The sequence below is a fragment of the Leptonychotes weddellii genome, chromosome 8 (genome assembly GCF_054177405.1).
Source record: "Leptonychotes weddellii isolate Sample4059 chromosome 8, ASM5417740v2, whole genome shotgun sequence".
Lineage (NCBI taxonomy): Eukaryota > Metazoa > Chordata > Mammalia > Carnivora > Phocidae > Leptonychotes > Leptonychotes weddellii.
The window spans coordinates 114,609,720-114,621,578 of NC_138376.1; positions in this window are offsets into that span (position 1 = coordinate 114,609,720).

Below are 11,859 nucleotides of genomic sequence, written 5' to 3' on the forward strand. Positions count from 1 at the left end.
AGCAGGCTTCCCGCCGAGCAGGGAGCCCGATGCGGGGCTCGATCCCAGGACCCTGGGATCATGACCTGAGCTGAAGGCAGACGCTTAACGACTGAGCCACCCAGGCACCCCTCCTAAATCTTTAATAATCAACTTAGAAGTCTTTAATAATAAGTGTGCTTATTCAGATTTATTTGTGATAAAAAGCAGATGAAAAGAGACTAGTTGATGGAGAAAAGATCTAAGGAAATCTTAACTGGCTGGAATGAGTGATGGTATCCAAGAAGATAAAATCTAACAAATAAATGTAAAGCTCTTAACTTTGATTCAAAAAAAAAAAAAAATTATTGCCAAAGCACAAGATGGAATTGCTCTGGCTTAGCAACAATCTACATAAAAGAGACTTGAAGAGGATTGGTTGATTGGATGGGAAATGTCTTCCCTAAAGCTAATGCAAGATTTAGCCTAAAATGTATCCATTCAACAAACCCTTTTTTAATTAAGCACTCTGCACAAAGTGCTAGCAAGAAAATTGAGCTTTAATAATTAATAAAAACAACCCCTGTCCTTAGGGACATCCAGTTTATGATAGAGATGAACAAATTCAAACTACAATGTAGGGCTGTAAATGTAAAAATGTAAAATAAAGGCTAGGCCTCAAAAATCACAAATAATCCCAGTGAACAAACACTGGTCAGATCACAGTAGAGTTTTGTGCTAAATTTTCACCACGCATTTTTCTAACAGCTTCACTGAGATATAATTAATATACCATACAGTTCACCCATTTAAAGTGTATACTTCAATGGTTTTTAATATATTCACAAAGTCATGCAACCAGCAACACCAGCTAACTTTAGAATGTTTTCATCACCCCTAAAAGAGACCCTATAACTGTTAGCAGTCATTGTCTATTCCCTCCAAACACCAACACCACTGCCACAGCCCTATACAAACTCTCAGCTACATTCCATCTTTATAGATTTGCCTGCTCTGGACCTTTCATATGAATAGAATCATACAATATGGGCTCTTTTGTGACTAGATTCTTTCACTTATCACAATGCCTGGGGATTCATCCATTTTGTACCACAGATCAGTATTTCTTTTTTTTTTTTTTTTAATTATTGTTGAGTAATATCCCATAGTACGGACATACCATACATCATTTATCCATTTATCTGTTGATGGACATTTGGGTTGTTTTTGCCTTTTGGCTATTATGAATAATGGTCCATGTTCAAGTTTTTGTGCCAACCTATGTTTCATCTCTTTTGGGTATATACCTAGAGGTGGAATTGTTATGTCACATGATAACTCTACGTTTAACATGTTAAGGAACCATCACACAGTCTTCCCAAAGTTGCTGCGCCATTTTACATTCCCACCATCAATGTATGAGGTTTTGAGGTTTTCTCCATAAGCTTTTCAACACTTATTATTATTGCCGTCTTTTTGATGATAGTAATTCTAGTGGGTGTGAAGTGGTACCTCATTGTGGTTTTGATTTGCATTTCCTTAATGACTAATGATGTTGTGCATCTTTTCACGTGCTTATTGTCCATTTGTACGTCTTTCTGAGAAAAATATCTACCTGGATCTTTTGCCTGTTTTTAACTGAGTTATCTTTTTATTATAAAGTTTTAAGAGTTTTCTATATATTCTGAGTACAAGTCTCATATCAGATATATGGTTTGCAAATATTTTCTCCCATTCTGTGGGTTATCTTTTCACTTTTTTGTTGATACAATTTACAATACAGAAGTTTTTGATTTTGTAAAGTCTAATTGTTGTTGTTTGTGCTTTTGGGACTGAGTGTACCCTCAAACCCAGTTCTGTTTCACACTGAAACCCATGAGTAATAGATCATGTAAAAGGAGAACAGGAGCTATTTGATTTGCCGAGTGTGGTCATTGAGGAAGAGTGTGTTGTCAAGGATGAGTTTGAGGGTCCAAGTTTTAATAACTGCAGAGAGATATGCTCCCATATTCTCATAGAAATATGGAAGTTCACAAGAGAAGCAAGTGCTAGTGGATGTAAACAACAAGCTCACCCATTCAACAGCAGATAAGCGCTGTTGGGCTCAAGCCTACTTGCTCAAGCCTACAAGCTCACCCATTCAACAGCAGATAAGCCCAGATTTGGGCTCAAGCCTACTTGCTCAAGACACTATGGTTTAACCCCTCTTCGAGGTGGGTCAGAGATAGCTGACTCTGAGGCTTTGAACCTGGATTTCCAGAGAACAGAAGTGAAATTAACAGAGAGGAAACCTGAGAAGAGACACTAGCTTGGGATTCTTTGCTTGGTGTGTCAGATATGTTAAACATGAGCATACAAAAGTATTTTCCAAAAAGTGTAAAGTGGAACCTCCTGCTGTGGAGAAGACAATTAAAATGTGGATTGAGACTTAGATCACTAGACAGGATTGGCCTTCAAGAGATGGCTGGGAAAAGAAAATATTAAATCTCTAGGCCAAAGACTATAAGGAAGGAAAACCAGAGGACTTGGCATTTAGCTTTGTGTCCTTCAGCCCTCCTGTGCATCACCCAGAATTTGCAGCTTGTATGCCTACAATTTCCCCAAGTCAGTGCCCCTTGGAAAGAATTTAGCTAATGTCTGCTGATGTCTGCACCTGGCACCAAGCTAAGAGCTTTCATGGAGAGACTATTATTTGGTGTTTATAACAAAGTCTGTTGCAGATGGTATTCTCTTCAGATGAGGAAATTGGAGACTCCAGGAGGTTAAATAACTAGCCCCAAGTGAGAGCACAGCAAAGATGGAAACCCAGTCCTTCTGACACCAAGCCGACGCTGCCTGGGGTGCTCAAAGGTACCACACTGCAGCCAGGCTGCCTTTCTTTCTGAGCCTCCAGAGAAGGAGACCAAGATCTCAGACAGGCTGGAGCCCTCACCCACCCAAATCCCAGCTTTGTTCCTTCCTTCTTTCCTTCTTTTTGTTCTTCTGACCATCTGAATATCCATCCTTTTTTTTTTTAAATATGTCATCGTGTACGTGCTAGGTACCAGTCACTGATGATACAGGGAGGAACAAGATTCAATTCTTACCCTCATGGTGCTTACAGAGAAGAGAGAAAGAAATTAAGCAAGTAGGTATACATTGATTTAAATTAGCTAAATGCAGGCCCCTGGGTGGCTCAGTAGGTTAAGCGTCTGCCTTCAGCTCAGGTCATGATCTCAGGGTCCTGGGATTGAGCCCCACATCAGGCTCCCTGCTCAGTGGGAAGTCTGCTTCTCCCTCTCCCTCTGCCCCTCCCCCACCCTGCCTCATGCTGTCTCTCTCTCAAATAAATAAAATCTTTTAAAAATAAATAAATAAATGACCTAAATGCCCCTCCGCTTATCTGATTTCACACAGAAAGAGAAAGGAGTTCACCTAATAACATTTGCTATAAAATGGGCGCCTGGGTGGCTCAGTCGGTTGAGCGACTGCCTTTGGCTCAGGTCATGATCCCAGGGTCCTGGGATCGAGTCCCACATCAGGCTCCCTGCTCTGCGGGGAGCCTGCTTCTCCCTCTCCCACTCCCCCTGCTTGTGTTCCCTCTCTCGCTGTGTCTCTCTCTGTCAAATAAATAAATAAAATCTTTAAAAAAAAAAAAAACATTTGCTATAAAATAAGAACCACTTAGGTTAATAAAGGGTCCTAAGTTTAGTTTTAAAGCAAGACCAGATTCAATAAAAGTTACTTATTTCTTTTGGAATGTGCATTCTGCATTGCAGTCCTTTTAAAATACCTTAACCAAAAAACTAGCAAACTTAGCAAATCTTTTCTTTAATGACTTCAAGTGGTTTGTAAGTTTGAGTCTGTGTGTGTGTGTGTGTGTGTGTGTGTGTGTGTGTGTTTACACTGAATATCCATATTTGGCTACTGCCAGTGAGGTTTCTGCAAGGCAGCTGGGGTTGGCATGACCCTGACCATCACTCTGGGTGTGCCTAGCCTTCGCTGAGTTAACCTGGGGTGAGAAGGTAAGGACAAGAAGAAGGTAGAGGTGGAGCTGGAGCTAAGGAGAAGTAGGAAAACCTTGCAGGACCTGAAAATCTTCTTTCACAAGTGTTTTGAAAATATCTGAAATATGCTCTAAAATTCACCCTTAATGGGCCCATGGGTTATTTTTGGCCCAAGAATAGAATTCATTTTGGAGAATGTGTTAAGGGGCTCCTGACAATGCATGGGTTCTCCATCTTCCTCACTCAGCACCTCCTCCATATGATTTAGACTCAGGCTTCTTCTTTTTTTTTTTTTTAGATTTTATTTATTTGACAGAGAGACACAGCGAGAGAGAGAACACAAGCAGAGGGAGTGGGAGAGGGAGAAGCAGGCTTCCCGCTGAGCAGGGAGCCCGATGCGGGGCTCGATCCCAGGACCCTGGGATCATGACCTGAGCCGAAGGCAGACGCTTAACAACTGAGCCACCCAGGCACCCCTAGACTCAGGCTTCTAACAAAAATGATGGACCACACCTTGGTCACTTGCATCATAAGAGTATGTGTCAATTTTAATTACGTAACTAATCTCAATTCTGCAAAATCACCAATTTTAAAAGGCAATGGGTGAATGAGAGGAGGAGGAGGGGGTTGTAGGTAAATTAACACACCCTGATTGCTGACCTTATATAATCATATGCTTAGTCTGGTCAAATGTAATCAGCTCACTGAAAGGAAAGTCAAAATCAGAAAAATAAAATCTCTAATCAAAAAGGTATTTTCTAAAAAAAAAGGTATTTTCTGTTACTATAACTCCTTATTGTCCCTTTTGACCTACTCAGTTATGGAGGGATAATTAATAGTACTGTTTTTTCAGCATGAATATTTTCCACAGAACATGCTAAACTGATTAGAAACTGTATAATTTTTAAAATATGTATTTGTGCTTGGTTTTATAAGCCTAAGTTATACACTAACTCAGCAGTTTCCAGGCTGTAATAACACATCCAGGAGCCCTACAGTTGACTCTCATATATTATGATGAGTCAAACCCACAACTCCTTATTTCAGCCCACTTATCCAAAGCGACCAGTACAAACATGTTTCTAGCAATTATAATTAGTAGTAATAGTAGATGCAAGTAGTAAGAGAAAACTCATGAGCCAAGGCTTTGCATCTCAGAAGATCCCCTATTCATTCCAAAATGACCTTGAATTTTTTTTCCTTGGCTAGTTACATGATATTTCTAGATCTTATGTTTTTTAAGCTTACAGGTGGATAAGTCAAGATTTGAAATGTCTCTCATAATTAATGAAAAATGTAAAAGATACTTGCTGAGACACAGTAAGCTTATTCCCTTCTTTTTATATTTTAAGATTTCTTCTTTCCATACAAGGACTCTGAAGGACCTTGTTCACTCATTGTGAATGTCAGGATTCAGGAAATAATAACCGAATATAAGAACTATTAATAACTTCACAGTGCCTTAAACTTTGCACTTAGATTGTAAGGGTATGGTGAAATGGTAAGGAAATTGTAAGGAAATGGTGGTGTGAGGGAAATTATCCCAAGATGTCCCAGAGGTCCCAGAGGTCATGGACTATGAAAGCACACAGATAAAATTAAGATGGTGGGATCATACCATTTATTAAATTGATTTAAAATACAAAAACAAACAAACAAGGGGAAAGAGATGGAGTTAGTCCATGAGGATGGGATGCAAGCAGATGACAGATAGCATCCCCTACCCAAAACCTGGATTATGAAGGTCCGTATGTCGTGTTCTCTGCACTGATGGGGTGCTTTGGGGCCAGGGCTGAGGTTTGAGCAAGGGAGGCTGCAGACAGAAGGCCCCTCTGGGGCCAGTGACACACCCTTGCTTTATCACGGAGATGCAGAGAAAAGGATCCTGGCCAATATCTGTCGCTTGCCAATTATCTTGCTGAACAGCCATAGATTTTATCTGCATTTCTTTGAGCACAGCTGTTGTGGGGCCAGAATGGGACCATGGAGAGGGTCACCAGTGAGTGGCTAATAATGTAGGGACGGCATAACTGTCAGCCCAGAGGCAGCCTGATCAAGATTTATGATCTGATATTCCTATCCATTTCTATCTATAGGTAACATTCTTGTTTGTTTCATCATAGAGTTCATTTTTCTATTTATATGTCTTAACATATTCTAAATTACTTTCTCTTTTTTTTTTAAGATTTTTATTTATTTATTTGGCAGAGAGAGATAGTGAGAGCAGGAACACAAGCAGGGGGAGTGGGAGAGGGAGAAGCAGGCTCCCCGCGGAGCAGGGAGCCCGACGCGGGGCTCGATCCCAGGACCCAGGGATCATGACTCAAGCTGGAGGCAGATGCTTAACTGACTGAGCCACCCAGCTGCCCCTTATTTATTTTTTTTAAAGTTTTTGGTGTTTTTTTTTAATATTTTATTTATTTATTTGACAGAGAGAGAGACAGCAAGAGAGGGAACACAAGCAGGGGGAGTGGGAGAGGGAGAAGCAGGGAGCCCGACGTGGGACTCGATCCCAGGACCCAGGGATCACGACCTGAGCCGAAGGCAGACGCTTAACGACTGAGCCACCCAGGCGCCCTAAATTACTTTCTATCTGTACTTAACACACGCTGTGAATTTTGCCTGTAGCACATAAGGAACTAGCTTACTTATTATCTATGCCTAAGGATTTCATCATTCATCTTGTTTTCTTGTCCTCTGTAGCAGAATTGAATGTTCCAAATAATATAGCAAACTCCCATCGTAACTGGTGTTGATTCTTACGGCAACCTTCATTCCCAAGTTCAGCAGGACACTGGAGAATTGAAAAGCCACCATGCAAACAAAGACATTTCACTTTTATTTATTTATTTATTTATTTTTTAAAGATTTTATTTATTTCTTTGACAGAGAGAGACACAGCGAGAGAGGGAACACAAGCAGGGGGAGTGGGAGAGGGAGAAGCAGGCTTCCCGCCGAGCAGGGAGCCCGATGCGGGGCTCGATCCCAGGGCCCTGGGATCATGACCAGAGCCGAAGGCAGACGCTTAACGACTGAGCCACTCAGGCGCCCCGACATTTCACTTTTATTTTAGGGAACTCACTTATTTACTATCAAACCCAAGATACCTAGGCACAATCCAACCTTTTTAGAATCTGTGCTATCAGTAGTCATGAGCAATGAGGCTGTCTAAAATTTCTTACTGTAGTCAACTCGCCTCCCCACAGTTACTCAAAAGAACCTCACAAGGGCCTGAAAATACGTGGCCCTCCATTTTCTCTCTGACTCCCTCTACTGACTTTCTTGGTCTTTCTTGGTCTTCCCAGAATTCTCCTGCCTCATGACAGGTCTGCCATGTTTCCTACCTCATATTGTTCATGACCGAGTTCCTGTGGACACCACTGACATAGAATACCGCGAGAATGACACAGCCTAAAAATGGGTGTCATGGGGGCCATACCTGAGAGCTGCTACCTGCTATCCCTGGGTCTGAAAATTTCCCTACACGGCCTTAGGGGTTGCTACTTTTTCTTTACGTTTTTGCTAAAATGTTACCTTTTCACTGACCTTTCTGTTACCACTTTATTTAAATTGCACCCATCACTTCCCACCTCAACACTCCCCATCCTCTTTTTCTTTACTTGTTTTTTTAAAGATCTTATTTCTAAGCAATCTCTACACCCAACACGGGGCTTCAATTCACAGTGCAAAGATCAAGAGTCCCATGCTACACCAACTGAGCTGGCCAGGCATTCCTCCTCCTTTTCTAGTTTGACTCCACAGCACTTTATTGCCTTCTAATATACCATTTAAAATTTTCCACTGATTTTGGCCATTTGTCTTACCCATTCCTACCCAATTACACACACACGCACACACACACACACACACACAATTGTAAATTCAATAAGAGGAGGGATTTTTATGAATTTTGCTCACTGCTCTATTTCTAGGACTAGAAAAGTACCTGGCATATAGTGGGTTCCTGGTCCATATTTGCTTAATACATCTACTCCACCCCATTATCACAGTAGATATTTCTCTTCTACTGACTCCATTTCCATGCCAGGTGAGTAAGAGGAAAGAAAGATCAATATGGGTCAACTCAAAAACAGCTCCAAAAAATTACTCTGGAAAACATTGTCCCCCTATGGCCAAATTTGCAGGCAGATGACAGGAAGCTGGGCAGGATTAATGTCAAGTGAAAGCAGAGATAGAAATCGTGTACGCTGCAAAGTACCAAGTACTCCACCTATCTATGAGTTTGCCATGCCAGAGGGTTGACTCAACCAAGGATGTTAGAATTGCCTTAAGCTCTGTGGCTGGACCCTATTTTGAGGGGCTCCACAGCTTATTTGAGGCAGGACTTTCTGTTCACTGATTCCAAGCATGTTTGTTTGAATGAGAAAGGTATTTCCTTGGTCTAAGGTGAGGGTTGTTGTTTTGTAGAAACTTGTGATGGCTAAATAGCTTAGGGGTGTTGGCATTTCCTAAAGGAAATGATAACATCATGTGGTCCTTCTGAGAGGAAAATGATAGTGCCCCACTCTCCCCATGACATAGCCTGGGGATGTCTCACTAGAGGGAGCATTGGCTCAGCGCTGACATGTCCACATGCTCCTAGTCCCGCGCTCACCATGACCTAGGACATGGATGTGAAGAAGTCCGACCAGTTGAACTACTGTGGAAGGGAAGCTTGCTTCCTTGTTTAACCCTCTTCCTTTCCAAAATCTGGACTCCCTTTCACTCTCAGAGCTCAGAAGCAGGTCTCAGACATTTTGAATGCTGATCTGGGTCCTGCTCTGACTTGTTCACCAATCTCAAGCAAGTCTTTCTACCTCCAGCTTTGTCCTTTCTCACTTGAGGTCTTTCTTCTGTGAAAGTGGGAACTTGCTACTGAGTCTCTCGACAAGGACACAGAAGTCAGCTCAAAAATGGTGAACAAAAACAACTTTGGAGAATGTTGTCATTCTGTAACCAGGGCTTTTTTTTCTTTGTTGAACTTTAGTCACTCTTCTGTCTCCCTCCTAAAGGGAATGACTAGACATCCAGCGAACCTCCGCCCCCCCCCCCACCAAGTTGACCTCACATGACTCCTCATGCATGCACCACATGGGAAGCAATGGATGTCAGGCCCTCAGCAGTGTCCCCAGCCCTCACTAAAATTTCTCTGCCTCTCTGGAACATGCGTCTGTTCAATCTCCCATGACATTGACATGTTATAGTAAAAAAGTTGGCTTGTACTCTGGGTCATTCTTTCCCATAGAAAAATACAGGGTTAAATCAGAGAAATATCATTCAAAGGTTCTAAACTAAGTAATTCCTGTGTCCAGCAGGAGAAGTGTTTTTGTTGACTTGTTTTCTTTTTCTACCCTGAACCCACGTCTCACTGACAAAGAGAAACACTTGTATGTTCATAGGCTGGGACAGAATATTCTAACGCTGTCGATCAACACTTGGCTCGAGGCTGTTCTGCAGTTTTAGTTGTCTAAGTGTTAAATGTAGGGTAAATTCAAATCTTTGCTGTTTTCATGGAATAATCACTAATGAATATAATCATGTTCCGATGTAATTTGTTTCATTTGCGAGTTGGCAGGGACGAAGAAGGCAGCTTTCTTTAAAGATGATTAGACCATGGTTATTAGGGTGAGGTCATTGGTTTACAATTAAGTCATTTTTTTCCCTACGGTTATAATAATAGTGATGGAACCCAGAATCTTGTAGCTTGCTCTTTGGCAAAGGAAGGAGATCAAATTTTCAGAGTTTGGGCTGCCTTCCCTGAGCTGAGGAATAGTTTCCCACACCCGAGGCTGCTGGTGGGTAACGGGCCCCTCATACCACAAGCATTACTCGGTGTCAGGCCTCTGGGGGGCCCCCAGCAGTTCACAGCACTCTCCAACTTGGAGCAGAAGCCTCTACAACATATTCCAGAAGAAGATATTTTAAATTTAAATCCCAGATTGGATTTATTGTCACCTGATCTACCCTGTGCTAATAAGAGGAAGAGATAGTCTTCAAAGGAAGAATAAAAGCAGACCCAAGGATTTTGCACTCCCCATGAAAGAAAAAATATCTTCCCACTGGGGTCAGGAAAAGTTATCAGCTTCAGACCTCTAGGCATGGGACTTAATTTCCCATATCATTATTTTTGCCTGCATAGTCACCATTTTTTAAAGTTATGTTTTTATCTCTTTTCCTCTCTTACAAACAAAACATTTCATGGTCTCCACAGACCTATTTTTGGCAAGCTCTAAAAATTCTGAAATACTTAAAGCCCGTCATAGGGAAAAATAGCCACCGGGACTAAAACCACTGGATTCTAGGTACTAAATGAAATTCTGTTGCTCCATTAAAGAATTTTCCTCTCGGGGCGCCTGGGTGGCTCAGTCGTTAAGCGTCTGCCTTCGGCTCAGGTCATGATCCCAGGGTCTTAGGATCGAGCCCCGCATCGGGCTCCCTGCTCTGCGGGGAGCCTGCTTCTCCCTCTCCCACTCCCCCTGCTTGTGTTCCCTCTCTCGCTATGTCTCTCTCTGTCAGATAAATAAAAATCTTAAAAAAAAAAAAAAAGAACTTTCCTCTCTGTTCTTGGGGTTGAGATGAAGAAACAGTGGGGAGAGTCCTGAGACAGGAATTGAGACTCATGTCTTCATCCTGACCATGTTGTTAACTAGTTGTCAGGCCCTGAACCAGTCACTTAACCCAGCTGAAGAGCTGGAATATGTACATATTAAGACCTCTACCTGCTAAAACACCTCTAAATGTGGGCATGTAGACAAGGGCTAAAGTCATACATTTGGTGGTTGCATTTCTAGACTTTTCCTAAAATACAGGCTTTGAAATGAAAACTACCAGGCAAATGGCATCTCCTCCTGCTTTTAAAACTTGAGATTTATGGACACTGAATTGTGCCTAAGAATTTGATAGGAATATACCCATTGTCAAGTCTCAGGGTACTGTTTATATTCTGCTAAATATTTAAACAGAGAATTCTGAGCACCAGATTGTCATCAAGGAAAGAGTAAGCTGCAATATCATGTAGCTGCACAAAGCAGTAAGCTTCACGGTCAAGAGTGTGGGTTCTGGAGTCAAATGGCTCATATTCAAATCCCTCTCCTGCCACTTGTTTGCTCTGTGACCTTGACGAGTTGACTTAACTTCTTTGTGCCTCCAGCTTATCTATACATGGAACCAATTCCATTATCTCCCTTCTAGAACTATTGTTAAGGATTCACATAAATAATGCATTTATAGTAATCAACTCCATTATTGGCATACAACAAGCATTCAATAAACATTAGGAACTATTTTTACAACCTGAGGATTAGGTCCAAAATGACGAGTCTGAGACCCTCATTATTACTTTCAATTTTTTATGACTTCAAATCTAATAGAAAGAATTAAATAAAATAGCCAAGAGTGGCATTTGTTATTCTCTTCGTTCCTTAGTTGTTTCTAAGGGTAGACATTTTTAAAATTATTTTTAAAGATTTTATTTATTTAATTATTTATTTGAGAGAGAAACAGAGAGAGCACAAGTGGGGAGAGGGGGAGAGGGAGAAGGAGACTCCTCATTGATCAGGGAGACTGACACAAGGCTTAATCCCAGGACCCTGAGATCATGACCTGAGCTGAAGTCAGATGTTTAACTGACTGAGCCACCCAGGGACCCCTAAGTGTAAACATTTTAAAATAATGTAGGACTATTCAGGATTAACTATAGTCATCTGGGCTCTTGTTATGCAGTTAGCCAAAAAGCAAATGGCAAGGACTTGACTAGTAGAGCTAAGTGGTAATTGAAAATGGAAATTTTTCTTTAAGGATTTCGTTTTAAATAAGATTTGGGGGAGGGTAAGTTTTATCTATTCATCAAATAAAGCACCTTCATTCTAGAAAACATGCTTATTTGATTCCATTAGACAGCCACCTTTAACATTTT